Raw genomic sequence first — 11,778 nt, forward strand, 5'->3', positions numbered from 1 at the left:
CCAGGGAAGTCTCAGGTGCTTTCCAGCTGATGTGACCCGGCAGGCAATGAATTCTGAGGTATTTGGAGCCAAATGTTAGCCTCCATGGCCTGTATTTCTGCCTCCTGTTTTTTTGCCGTGCAGAAAAGAAAGCACAAGCTGCACAGTGTATGTCTGCTGCTCTCACTATAGCAGTTGTAAACAGATCAGTTTTGCTGTGGCTCTGTCAAGACAACTCCTCTGTTATGTTTTTCAGAAAGTGTGGGTTTGCATCCTGAAACTACAACCTTTAAGATGTAGTTCTGGATCTTGAATACATTCAAGTTACTTAAGAATAATTTGTTCCTAACTGTTGAGTTTCATTCTGAACCCAAACTACGTAGAACTGAGTTTTGCATGATTATGATGCAGCAATAGGAACTGTGAATCATTTGTTCCAGTTCTATGAGCCTTTGAAGATTATACAAGTGAGGCTTTTGTTGGCTGTGATGTGCCTTATGTATTTTCTATGTCTGTTGCAAACAGTACTTGTGATTAAAGTACCCAGGAAAAAGAAAAGTTAGTGATCAATCCAAATTTTTTAAAGCCAGACACATGTTCATGCTAACTTTAAGCACACAGTGTGATACCTGAAGGAGGAATGCAGTCAGATTTATGGAGGAGATTGCAATGAAGAGGACAAATTCCCCTTTAAAACACTCATCTCTTTCCACTGACCAGGATTAGGAGCCTTAGGGTGCCATAGCCTAGCTTGGACATTGCACGTAGATATACAAGTTATTGTCAGTCAGTTCATTACCAGTTGTCAGTAGCTGCTAAGTGCAGACAATTGCTGCTCTAGACTCTTGCTTTCTTTTGCAGGGTCTCACAGTATGGATTTTTGACAGGTTTGTTTATCACGATCTGTGAATCTTTGGTGCAGATTTTCCTATTACCTTACAGTATTACTGACCTTTGCAAGCTAAATAGAAGTTATTGTTATTTCTGCATGCATATTAACTTTCCTAAGGATAAAAGAAGATTGAAGAATGAATAAAGGAAACATTTTGGATTGTATCAGTGATTATGGAAAAACTATGCAAAAATAATACCGACTGGAGAGGCATCTAATTAAAATTTATCTGTGTTTGATGTATGAACAGGAAACATAACAAAAAGTTGGACTCTACCCAATATTTTCTTCTCCAGTTAACTACGTGGACACAAGTAATTTTTCAGTTCCAAAACTGTGTGATCTCACAGGCTGCTCTTTGAAAACCTTTCCAGAGATTAGTAAATGGTTTTTGTTTGTTTGTTTGGTTGGTTGGTTGTTTTTTTTTTTTTTTTCTCCTACTGAAAATATGTTCAGTACCAACAGTGACAAGGGAGGAGTTCATTGCAGAGACAAATTCCAAAAGGAGGCTTTGAATTTGATTATATTAAATCTTTCTGATAATTGCCAGAAGTATACTTTGAAAACCTTATCAGCTTAGATCATTTGATTTTGACTTCATCTGAAGTCAAATGGAGCAATTCTTTGAGAACTGGAGTTTTGCACATTTGTTAAAATTGTGAATATTCCTCATGGCTGGCTGCTGCTGCAGTGAGAAATTGCAGAACTGTATAACAGTCATGAGATGCGGTGTTGATGGGAGGGTGAATTCTTGCAGCTTCCCAGTTAGCATTCAGAGCACTTCAGAATACCTCCTTACATTTTGCTCACAACACTGCCACTCTCATATGGCTCATTTGAAATTGGAAATTGGAGGTCTGCTTTGGGGTCCACTGACTGTAGACTCACTGGACTGCCTTTGTTTTGTTGCAGGGTCTCTTTGGTCACCATCCTCTAAGTCAAAAGAAATTGTTCAGCATACTCCAAATGGAGGAAGATCGTACCCTGAGGAGGAAATACTTGGTGAACTAGCAGAAAGCATGTGAGTGAGAACAATATGTAGTTAGGTGCCAATGTAAAAACTGGAAGACTAGGACAGGGGAGAATATGGAATTGTCAAATGTGCTGTGTTTATGCTTTGTGTAGGAATTGAAGCTTAACAAAATAAATTTAAAAAATCACTCAGCATTTATTAGATGTATTTTTTGTGGGGAAACTTTTTGATTTGTGTACTGACAACCTCTGCATTTACTTACTCTATTTTTGTAAACTGCTGAAGACCAGTGTAATGTATATATTATAGGAAAGGTGTTTTTAAGAAAGGGATAAAACTAGTTACATATTTTCAGTACTTCTGAGTGCTCTGTTCATTGTAGAGTTGGAGCACACATCATGTGTCCATTCTGCTATGATCAAGGCTGTCATGTTGTCCCTCTTTCGTGTAGTTACCTCCAGGGTAGTAAAGAAAGTAGTAGGCAGTTGGCAACCATCAAAGGAATAATGAAGCATTTTATTTAAAGCCTTTAGTGCTCTTCAGAATATCACCTCAGGACTAAGAATAACCCACAGAAATGAAATAACAGTGTAGTGTTGAATTTTTGTGCTACTTCTACAGCGTGAAGCCTTTTATTCCTTGACTTAAGAACATCCCGTGAATATTTTGGTTCTATAGGTGGCTGGAAAGCAGTTACATGTGAAGTCAGGATAATGTTATCTGGGGACAAGGAAGAATAAAGGCCTCAGGAATCAGAAAGATGTTTCTCCATCATTATTTTGGGTCATTGAAGGTTGTACCTGCAAAGGTTAATCTCAGATAGGTATTTCTGAGTTCACATATGGAAAAGTAGGACAAGAGATTAGTCATAAACAGATCAACACAAAATTTGTTGGTTGGGATAGCTGATGCCAAACACTGAGTTTACTTGGCAGTAAGTTGCTTTTTATCTAGCTTAATCTCTTTGCTAAAAACTAGTGTAACTAATCCGTACTGAAAAAAAGGAAATGCTCCTTTTTGGATTAAGGCATGAAAACTGATTAAAAATATCATCTCTTCACAGAATCTAGAGTCCAGAGAGGAGGTAACCAGAGAAAAGAGTGCTATCTGCCAAATGCTTGTGCTTTTCTCAATGTCAGAATATTTCCTAGGATCTCCCAATGTGCTGTTCCCTCAGTCAGATGGAGATTGAGCTAACCAGTGTGCCAGTTCATTTTAACATCACTCTCGTTTCTGTAAATGAAACAGCAGAAAAAGAAAAGGTACAGAAAATTTGGGCATCTTTAGATATAAGAATTAATCTGTCATTAGTTCTAGTGGTATGTGAGAAGCATTTTAATAACATTTATTTATCATCCAAAAAAAGCAGACATTCTTCCTGGAAATGTTTTGTAATAGGGTTGCAGTTAGTATAATTCCTAGTTCAGGGCTAAACTGCCAGAAAAGATGACAGCCTCAGAAATCAGCCTTTCATATTTCTCATAATAGACTCGTGGTTACAATATGTTTAATATTCCAAATTCCTGCAGCATTCTCAAAACACTGTAGACATCAATGATTGCATAACAGAAATTATATCCTCATTTATACCTTGACATGAACACAGATAGTTATGAGATGTGATGCTATGCAAATCAGATTTATACGGAGAAAAATATTCAGCAAATATAACAAGTGATATTCTACTGGTGTTCTGATGTTTTATTTACTTAATGTGATGTCCTCAGGAGTTTTCCCTGAAACCAATAACAAGATCTGTCCCAAACTGGCCTGAAATCAAAGTGTAAATTCCTCTCCCACTTTGAGAAAGGAGTCCTAACCTTTGCCATGCAATCTTCTTGACAGAATGGAAATTGGTTTGCAATAAAAAGCAAGAACTTTATTTAAAGTGATGAGTTCAGTAGGATCATGGATATCCCCACTTTGAGCAACTAGTATATTTGTAATTAAAAACACAAACATCAGTGAGGTGTTCCCTAGCATTAGTACTTTTGTCCTGGTGAACACAGAAGTAAACTGGTTTGTGGCACACCATGAGGTTTGATAATGCCTGAATGAAGTGTGAGGTCATGATCTGCTACATGCAGAGTCAGTACCTGACCTTGTAGGTGTTCGTGTGTGGACAGCTTGAGGATCTGCACTTCAACACCAATGTGGATAGCTTTAAAACAGCAAATGCAAATATTAATTTGTAATGCATGTGTAAGTAATAACTCATTCTACAGCATGTCCATGAAGGCAGCACTTCAGGCACCTCAGATGTTTCAAGTAAAGATAGGTGGTATGAGGATATTCTTTTATCTGTAATTGCAAAAGCCTGTTTTTAAAGCAGTTTTAAGAGTCTCAGTTGTATGGAAGATGCAGAGACAAGTTTTAGAATTTTCAAGTTTAAATGCCTGGAAAGTATAGCTTAAGCTTACAGACATCTCCATTAAGAATGCTTAAAGTGAAAGGAAAATTTCATCTCCGTATTGCATGCATGGATAGAGAGAGCTGTGATTCTCACTGAATATTTCTTGTGCTACTTTCATTTTATCTGGAAGGGTATGGAGGGGAGTGAAACAATGTTCCAAACTTAAAAGCTCTGAAGACCTTAAACTGACCTCTTAAATTAAGATAATAGCAAAGGAACAGTGGAGGTCTGCCCTTACAAATTCAGGAAGACAATGCCAGACAATCTTCTATAGTACAGTGAAGCCAAAATACTGGACCTTATTTTAGCTCTGCTCTGACAGATGCACTGAAGCCTTAGGAGATGCATGTGCTTTTCTGCTCATGAACAACATTCAGCTGGAGCTTGTTTTTTTTAAAAAAATAATAATTAAAAAAATCCTGCATGCCCACAACTGGATCTCTCCTTGCTGCAGGGCTGCAGGATGCTGGGGAGATGAAGGCTCTCATACAGCTGGAGCGGGAGGTACACTGTGCATGGCCCTCTGGGATTTCCCTTTGCTCATTTGGGAAAGGACAATAGGAATTAGATGAGTAGTGATGGAGTAGAGATGGCAGTCCTAGGAAGACGTGTGCTTTGCCATTGTCTACCTCAACTACAGCAAGCCCAAGTGGAGTCGCATCACTTAAAGGAACCAGCTTTACATCAGATGTGAAGTTTAACCCCAGATTATACAGTTAATTTAAAAATAGGAGCCCATGTGAAACTGAAGGTCCTGCTTAACAGGGAGTGAGCATCACAGTACAGTTAGGCGGTCTGTAGCCCTACTCAGCACAGCTTTGACAACTAGAAGTTCCTCTCTGGGTGTGAGAGACTGGTGGGTGTCTGTGACTGATCTCTGAACTGTGGGAGCAGTCCGAGGAAAGGCTCTGAGTACCAAATTCCACTCCCATCTCTCCCAGATCATGAGACATCATGATTTCTGCTCCAGATTTATTTGCAGAGGATTCCATTTGGATGCTGTCTCTTCACTGTTTTCCTTTGAGGATCATTGACTTGTGATGAGACCTTGTAGGAAAGTGTTAACTGTGAAAATGCATTTGTACTGTCATACATGTGTGTGCTTAGGGCTGAAGTGAAGGAAACATTCCTACTTAAAACCTTTCTTCTTTTAGGAAACTTCTATTCTGACAAGATGTTGCCTATAGGAGATGAAAAAAGGAAATGGTTGGCTACTCTTCTGCAAGTTATGTAGCCTATAAAATGCTTCCATTGTAAAATATTACTTCTATTTATATAATGAAATGTCAAAAGGCAAGGCAAGGCAAGGCAAGGCAAGGCAAGGCAAGGCAAGGCAAGGCAAGGCAAGGCAAGGCAAGGCAAGGCAAGGCAAGGCAAGGCAAGGCAAGGCAAGGCAAGGCAAAGGCAAGGCAAGGCAAGGCAAGGCAAGGCAAGGCAAGGCAAGGCAAGGCAAGGCAAGGCAAGGCAAGGCAAGGCAAGGCAAGGCAAGGCAAGGCAAGGCAAGGCAAGGCAAGGCAAGGCAAGGCAAGGCAAGGCAAGGCAAGGCAAGGCAAGGCAAGGCAAGGCAAGGCAAGGCAAGGCAAGGCAAGGCAAGGCAAGGCAAGGCAAGGCAAGGCAAGGCAAGGCAAGGCAAGGCAAGGCAAGGCAAGGCAAGGCAAGGCAAGGCAAGGCAAGGCAAGGCAAGGCAAGGCAAGGCAAGGCAAGGCAAGGCAAGGCAAGGCAAGGCAAGGCAAGGCAAGGCAAGGCAAGGCAAGGCAAGGCAAGGCAAGGCAAGGCAAGGCAAGGCAAGGCAAGGCAAGGCAAGGCAAGGCAAGGCAAGGCAAGGCAAGGCAAGGCAAGGCAAGGCAAGGCAAGGCAAGGCAAGGCAAGGCAAGGCAAGGCAAGGCAAGGCAAGGCAAGGCAAGGCAAGGCAAGGCAAGGCAAGGCAAGGCAAGGCAAGGCAAGGCAAGGCAAGGCAAGGCAAGGCAAGGCAAGGCAAGGCAAGGCAAGGCAAGGCAAGGCAAGGCAAGGCAAGGCAAGGCAAGGCAAGGCAAGGCAAGGCAAGGCAAGGCAAGGCAAGGCAAGGCAAGGCAAGGCAAGGCAAGGCAAGGCAAGGCAAGGCAAGGCAAGGCAAGGCAAGGCAAGGCAAGGCAAGGCAAGGCAAGGCAAGGCAAGGCAAGGCAAGGCAAGGCAAGGCAAGGCAAGGCAAGGCAAGGCAAGGCAAGGCAAGGCAAGGCAAGGCAAGGAAAGGCAAGGCAAGGCAAGGAAAGGCAAGGAAAGGCAAGGAAAGGCAAGGAAAGGCAAGGAAAGGCAAGGAAAGGCAAGGAAAGGCAAGGAAAGGCAAGGAAAGGCAAGGAAAGGCAAGGCAAGGCAAGGAAAGGAAAGGAAAGGAAAGGAAAGGAAAGGAAAGGAAAGGAAAGGAAAGGAAAGGAAAGGAAAGGAAAGGAAAGGAAAGGAAAGGAAAGGAAAGGAAAGGAAAGGAAAGGAAAGGAAAGGAAAGGAAAGGAAAGGAAAGGAAAGGAAAGGAAAGGAAAGGAAAGGAAAGGAAAGGAAAGGAAAGGAAAGGAAAGGAAAGGAAAGGAAAGGAAAGGAAAGGAAAGGAAAGGAAAGGAAAGGAAAGGAAAGGAAAGGAAAGGAAAGGAAAGGAAAGGAAAGGAAAGGAAAGGAAAGGAAAGGAAAGGAAAGGAAAGGAAAGGAAAGGAAAGGAAAGGAAAGGAAAGGAAAGGAAAGGAAAGGAAAGGAAAGGAAAGGAAAGGAAAGGAAAGGAAAGGAAAGGAAAGGAAAGGAAAGGAAAGGAAAGGAAAGGAAAGGAAAGGAAAGGAAAGGAAAGGAAAGGAAAGGAAAAGTAAACATAAAAATGGGACGGCTGCAGATGAACTGCTTTATCTTTTGCCTTGTCAGTCCAAGTGGAAATTCATGCACTACAGTTTGTTATTTGGAGTGAAGAAGAACAATCATGTTTTGATTTTAGCTTAATAGGAAGAAAATAATATGAGTACTCTGAACCTTGTAACTAATGAAATGGGAATGCTTAAGTAAAAAAAATGCACACGTGTAGAAAGCAGATGTCAAATATTTGTTTTAAATCTCATATTGCAATTAAAACTTGTTAGAATGACAAATGTTGTATGGAGGGCTCCAGTATATCTTCAAAGTGATTAAAATGAAATTTTGCAGTTACTTCATTATACTTTATTACTGGAAATTTATCAAAGAGCCTGTGAGAGTGAGCAAGAGAAAGGTCTTTGTTCCTTTCAGAGAGGTGGCGGACACTAATGTCTGATGGGATTTTTATCCAGAGATGCCTGCAGCCATCAGCCTTGTCAGAATTTGTTTTTTATCTGAATAGAAGGAGCTGTGACAAACAGTGTGTACAGTTACTAACAACATTGTGATGGCAGGGCTAGGTGCTGTCAGTATTATCTCTTATAATACAGATACTTCTTAAGAAGCTGTGGGTGTAGTGGGTGGTGTGTGATCCATGCATGATGAGGACTGTATGGGATGAGTCTCGTTTTGACTGAGGCAGAGAGAAAACTCCTCCCAGACCTTTTATACAATCTCTGAAATGGTTTTCCCAAGCTTTTCGGCAGAGCCTTGGCCAGACAGTAGAACCATTTCCACTGTGAAGAACTGAAAGGATTTGTCTTTGTCACAGTGTTTTACAAAAACCTGTGCCACTTTGTCTGGGTGAAGCGTGTAGCCTGTCAAAGGTGGACCTAGATAAGCTGAGAGATTCAGAGGCCACAGAGAAGCTGGGAAAGATACAGCATGGCCTCAGGAGAGGTGAGGGAATGAACCGATGAGAAGCTGAGAGCTCAACTGATCCTGTCCCCATCTGAAATTCCTGGAACATTATATCAGGATTACAAGCTTCAGATTCTGCTGTTTCTTGCTTGAGAGGGAACAGCTATAGGGAACATGGAGAATTTGATAAGCCTATGAAAGAATACATTGAGTACAGACGGCGTATGTCTTTATCTTTCCATGTTCTCGTGAATGGATAACTTGCAATCCTAGGAGATTTCAATACTAGGGCATTACATAAAATAGAAGACAATAAACGTTAATACTTGTCTTTTGTCCTCTGGTCAGTTGTCCTTATAGTAACTCCTGCAGATTCCATCTGGCCATCCTTATGTGACAACGAAAAAGACAACACTGATTCTCTACTATATACCTCATCTGTCTGTCACTTTCTATTTATTTATTTATTTTCTCTTGTCTAGTCAGGTAGAATGGAAAGAAAATTCCTTTCCCTGCCAATGAACAAAATAAATGATGATAGTAAATTTCGGTGCTTTCCTCCACTCCATTTCTTCTACACTGAAATGGTGCTACAGAAGAAAAGGTAAACACATGCTTTCTCTGCTGAAGTTTCCCTGTACATGGAAGAATGAGGTCAAACATTTTAATGGGAGAATATATTAAAAGGATTGTCATGTGTAAGGTATGAATGTATTTGTACTGTTCTTATGAGCCTTCAAATCGACAAATATTTTGGGAATAGATATCAGAATTCTTGTTCTTTCATTCTTGTAGAAAGTTGTGTCAGTTTAACATGCTACACTTCAGCCAGTTCCATGACTGTTGGCTTGCACTTCTGTTCTTGTTCTGTTTCAGAGGGAGAACAAAAATTAGTATCGTTGGATAATACTTTGTTATCTATAATTTTTTGAGGTGGCAAAGTAGTATATGCTATAACATATACTGTTGCATATATTTAATGAAGTTCCCACTGTGCTTCAGTTTACAAGCTCAAAAGCTGATGCATACATGAAAGCCACGCACTGAAGAAACCTGTGCAACATACAGAAAGAGTTAAACACATATGCTGATATATGCATACTCACAAAGCATGGAAATGCTGGTAAACTTAAATATTTCTTGAATTTTGAAAAAAGCCTCAGCTTTGCTATTAAAAAGCCAAGGTGTTTTGTTTGTTAGTTTGTTTGTTTTGTTTTGTTTGTTTTGTTTGTTTGTTTGTTTCTGTATAGTAGTATGAAATAGGCACTCTCAAGTTCAGGTTTATCCATGTGTGTCAACTCTCAGATGCACTCTGTAACTCTTTATGGGACTGTTATAGTTGTAAAAGCAACACAGCCAGCTTCCTTAGCTGTGTCCTTTGCACACAAACAAAGAATGGAGAACTGGAGACAAAAGCAAACCATCAGAAAGCACATGTTCAGGAAATCATAGCTGCCACTGTTTCTTGTGAGCCAGTAGAGTCAGAGCCATGAGAAGACCCAACTTACATAAAATAAATCTCCAGACAGTGTATTTCTGAACATGTTTAATACAACCCAAAATATCAACGATTTGACTGAACTAAAGAGAGCTGCTTGTTTTGTACTTTATGGTATTGCTGCTTGTTTTGTACTTTATGGTATTGCTAGAAACTACATTATCCTATACTCAATCTATTATTATATTTTCAGTTCAACTCCATTAAAAAAATATCTTTCTTCTCTAGTAGATGACTTAACAAAACTTCTAATTATCATATCTTAGTACTATTATTATAAGGAAAAGTTTCTTAATATTTTTTGTCAATCCGGAGTATTACTACATAATTTTCTAAAAGTACCCCACTGAACTTTGGTTTCATTTCTAGTAGTCATTGCTACTAGAACTATACTGGAATTGATCTCCTTGTTTATCCGAAGGTTGGTGAAACTACAGGAAATGTGAGTAAGTTTGTATGACTAAAATTATTTTTATTTTTCCTGAAAAGTAAGTGCATTCAGATGTATAGGAATAGATTGGAAAAAATCCAAAATGCTCTGCTGTTCATAAGTATACCTGTCACAGTTCATTGAGGCTTTTAGATGATGTTCCACAAATATTCCAGTCATCGTAAATCCACTCTGTCCTTGGCATTTATTTTCCATGCATATATTAGAAAATTTGTGCAACACCTAACTCAGTTTTCTTTCAAACCTATACTTAGTGAACTTGGAAACCAAAATATATGTGTTTTTGCCATGTCTTGTTTGAATCATCTTATCTCTACACTGAAAGCAGTCATTCATCATTGAGGCCACTTTTTAGGTTGGTTTACTAAAAGCTTGCATTATTTTCATTTATATTTTGCTCTTTCAATTTACTTAGTACAATTGCCGTATGCTGGAAGATCCTGGCCTCCTTTTTGAAAGCTTTTAGAAGAGACAACTGCAACAGTTCTATCTGGTGTTGAAATATAAGTATTTTGGACATATGTTCTTGAGAATGTCTTCATCTGAGCATCTAGATAACATGAAGGATACCTTGAATAATCTGCGTTTTGAAGTCTTAAAAATGAAATGAAATTTTCAGTCAATCAAGATTCTACTGTATTTCTGGTTGACTAGTTTCAGAACTTAATTATAATTCCAGATGGAATAAGATGTTTTTCCTAATGCATTATCCAGGTTTTCAGTACTTGAAATTAAAGTAATTGCTCTTTGTTTTATCTTTGATTGGCATGGGGGAGTAATTAATTGAACTCCTTTTTTTCATTTTCCTTCATTTTTGAACTCTATTGTTATGGCTCATCTCAGTCTTCTGTCTCTTTTTGAATGTTATAATAATTCAAGCCTCTTAGTTCTTGCTGTGTTTATGTTCTCCGTGGCCTGTCTAATAATAGATGGTACTCAAAACTAGATGGTGCACACCAGATGAGATTATCCATTACAGTTTCTAGAAATTAAAAATCCATGTATTCTCAACCATACATCCTTTATTGTAGACTTTGTAGACTCACACTTAGTTCTTTGGAACAAGACTGTATACTTGCACGTACATAAAAAATGCATTATAAATCTTCCTTCTGTCCTGTTTTATACACCAATATTAATACTTCATTTCAGTGACAAAGAGGAATTACAGGGAAAAAGTGTACTACTGCAAGCACAAGCCAAAATCTCAAATATGTTCTGTTTAAAAGAATGAAAAAAGAAAATCAAAACCCTAATCCTGTGCTTTGTAATTACAGCTTGGCCAAATTGAATTGCTGGTGTACTCATACAAGGGGCTTTTGGATCATAGCTCTCAAAATTTAATTTTCTGCCCCAAACATGAAGGGAAATTCTTACTTTGGACAATCAGATTTCCCTAACACTACAAACAGAACATTACTTCCCTACGGAGTTAAGAACAACTGCTTTTCCAGTTCACAGTTGGGATTACAAACTGTCCATAATCTCTGGATCACAAGTTGCACCACAGTTCTACAGATAATAGATGTCGGATTAAAACAGGGAGCGTGTGACACGAAGGCAAACTCAAAGCAGCACTGGTTACACAGGCAGCAGAGGCTAGGTGTTGTTTGCAGGGGTATTTGTACTGACAGCTTTGATGTGCTTTCATAGGTAATACCTGCTCTACCCATGCTTAAAGCTAACACTGTTTACAATGAAGTCAGTGGAAATTCAGCTCCTGGCAATATCTATGCCAAAGTTGAGACATTTATCTGATGCTCCAGACCTATCCACCTCAGCCCTAGTCATGAGTCTGTTTTATTAAATCCTCTGACAGAATTGCAATTTGCAGGACTCTAGCTAC

General features: G+C 39.4%; 1 long non-coding RNA gene across 2 annotated transcripts; it reads left to right on the forward strand.

Annotated features, from left to right (window-relative positions):
• The first annotated feature begins 400 nt into the window (after positions 1–400).
• Positions 401–11,224, forward strand: LOC121108478. Of its 2 annotated transcripts, none has more exons than XR_005843010.1 (4): positions 401–446; positions 1,784–1,892; positions 2,908–3,106; positions 8,466–11,224. It is a non-coding gene; the product is annotated as an uncharacterized LOC121108478 (long non-coding RNA). The 2 variants fall into 2 exon arrangements; XR_005843011.1 differs by having other exon boundaries at positions 425–537.
• The last annotated feature ends 554 nt before the right edge of the window (positions 11,225–11,778 follow it).

This window comes from Gallus gallus, chromosome Z (genome assembly GCF_016699485.2).
Source record: "Gallus gallus isolate bGalGal1 chromosome Z, bGalGal1.mat.broiler.GRCg7b, whole genome shotgun sequence".
NCBI classification, from domain to species: Eukaryota; Metazoa; Chordata; class Aves; order Galliformes; family Phasianidae; genus Gallus; species Gallus gallus.